Source organism: Temnothorax curvispinosus, unplaced genomic scaffold (assembly GCF_003070985.1).
Source record: "Temnothorax curvispinosus isolate PA1 unplaced genomic scaffold, ASM307098v1 QBEX01000950.1, whole genome shotgun sequence".
NCBI classification, from domain to species: domain Eukaryota; kingdom Metazoa; phylum Arthropoda; class Insecta; order Hymenoptera; family Formicidae; genus Temnothorax; species Temnothorax curvispinosus.
In genome coordinates this window covers 1,846-4,383 of record NW_020210730.1, presented here as the reverse complement: position 1 = coordinate 4,383, position 2,538 = coordinate 1,846, and the positions used below count along the sequence as shown (strand labels likewise).

The 2,538-nt window shown below is 35.7% G+C and overlaps 1 long non-coding RNA gene across 1 annotated transcript; it reads right to left on the bottom strand.

Annotated features, from left to right (window-relative positions):
• Window positions 1-364: 364 nt before the first annotated feature.
• On the bottom strand, window positions 365-1,837 carry LOC112459240. The gene is made up of 3 exons (XR_003041293.1): window positions 1,750-1,837; window positions 1,118-1,348; window positions 365-861 (listed from the first exon to the last, which is right to left on the bottom strand). It is a non-coding gene; the product is annotated as an uncharacterized LOC112459240 (long non-coding RNA).
• Between the last annotated feature and the right edge of the window lie 701 nt (window positions 1,838-2,538).

Here is a 2,538-nt window from a genome sequence, read left to right as displayed (position 1 = left end):
CGAAAATTTTCGACCAATTGGCATACGAAATGAAACTTCTTTAATTGGTACGGTAGTAAGTTCGATTGTGCGACAACGAAAAAACGTCACGAAATAGTGTCACGAAAATTCGACCAACAGGCGTACAAAGTGAAACTCCTTTTGGATCGGTAAGTAAATTCGATTTTGCGACTCGAAAACGCGTCACAAAAATTCGATCAGGCGTACGGCACTGGCGAGACGGATATAGTGAGAACTGCGTGTAACACTATATTTTCGAGTTGCGGGCGGCTTGGAGTGACTAATTCCGTTGCATTGTTTTTGTATTAATTTCAGAAAAGTTATGGCAAAGCCTTGCCTTCAGAAGTTTCACTTCTAACGCGCGTGGCGACCACACGCATGATTTTTTTTTACACAGAAATATTGTCACTAAAAAATTAGATGAAGATAGTTTGTAATCATACAAAGATATACTGTTTAGTTAATGTACACATCTTTTTAATTCACATATCTCTCATTTACTACCGATCATCATTTCATAATGATGCATTTGCAACGAAATAGATACGTCAGCAACATTCGAAACCATCGACTGGAAAAAGCATTCCTCTTGGTCTATTCGTTGTGACGGATAAAATCATATAATTTCAGCACTCAGCAGTGGATTCACTTCAATTGATGCGATTTTAAGACAGAGCTCAATTCAAAGAATCCTCATCGTCGTTACTAAATATGCTTACAAGGCCTGTGAATAGCGCTAATTTCCTTGCCATGCGCATATCTTTCTTTTTCGTGGCTGTATCCTGATTAGGCATCATCTTGTCCGCAATATGCTTATAGACTTTTTCATTCAGCATTAACGTAAAAAAGCCGTCGTACCACCTGAAATCGTTATATATAATTGTCTCGGTATTATAATCAATTTTATAATAAGTGTTTCCTCTCCGATAGCATAAACAAAATTAATTTTAGGAAATCTAAATTATTTTATCTTTTTCTTAAAGTAGAATAAAAAACAAAACTAAAAATCAAGTTCTTTTCAAATAATAGACAACTTGAATTAATTATAATTAATGTTTATAAGAACAATTTTATATTACTATTAAAAGGAATGTTTCAAAGCACTGATTACACTTACATTTCCTGGTTAGCGCTTATTTTATGACATGTTGTATTTTCCAAATTTTACTTCCAAAACATAGAAAATACCTTCCAGCCTGTGACGACACCACGTATACGCCAACGAACCTGCACGGTATCGTTTTCAGAATGAATTGTGATCTTTAGGATGTCAAGCTTGACGTGTGCAAACTTCATATGATCAATGAACCTTAATAGTATCAATTGGTTCGCATAACTCACAAGTCCCCTGCAATATTTTTTAAGCATATTATGAGAAAATGGAAATACTTAATGCTAAAAACTCTCAATTGCTTTGAATACTTAATAAAATTAATTTTCGTTACTCTTCTAATATTGTTGATAACACAGGCACACGAAAAAAAAAGGTTTTGTCCACCAGACGAGACATACATTTCTATACGTTTTTGGGGTCGCTGAATCCGAATCCGGAGTCGGTTTGACTCGGTCAGATCGCATTTTGTTTCTAACCTAAAAAAAGTGATGAAAGTTGAAACATTTATTGAAATGCCCAGAAAGGAAAGCAATTATATGTTTTTAGGGTCGCTGAGTCCAAATTTGGGGTTAGTTTGACTCGGCCAGGCCGCATTCCTAACCTCAAAAAAATGATTGAAAAAACCGAAAACTGACCCTGATATAAACTTTTGTATTCAGCGTTGGGTACATAGAACTTGTTAGTCATTTTTTTAGCATAAAATCCTGCTGCTTTGACAGATACTGTAACGATGACAACTGCCCCGAAAGGGGATGTGTAGAATGATTCGTTCTCAGGTTTGTTGAGGTAACGATGCCAGCAAAGGCGCGCTGCCTTGCAGGTGGGCGTTGTTAGGTTTAACCGAAATAAACCAGTACGCAGTGGTATAATTGTACGAATCTTTATTACTACAGAGGATAAAATAAACACACGTTCCACCTGGAATGGCGCGAGACAGAGAGAGCCGCGTTCCGAAACTCATCGATTACGAGCATAAGGGAGATCGGCAACAATACTGCCAACTTCTCCAGCGGTGTAACTAATCTTACTAGAATAACTGCACTCTTGCACCGATAATTCATTGCCTTTCACACTCCCTCTCAATGGATTATTTCATAAAACACAAACAACAAAAAATAAACTGACTCTTTTACAATCATTTAACACATAGTAATTATCTTAATCTACTATACTACTTACTATGTTCTCTCACTATTCTGTATTAAGGATCTTATCTCTAAACTTTTTAAACAAGTTACCTCCCAGTGGTTTTGTAAATATATCGCCTATCTGTTCACTAGTACATACATATTTAATATTGATAATACCTGCATCTAACTTTTCCTTTATAAAGTAATGTTTAATATCTAAATGCTTGACTCTCCTATTTGCAGGATTATGTGCGATCTTAATGGCTGACTGATTATCTTCGTATAAAGTTATAC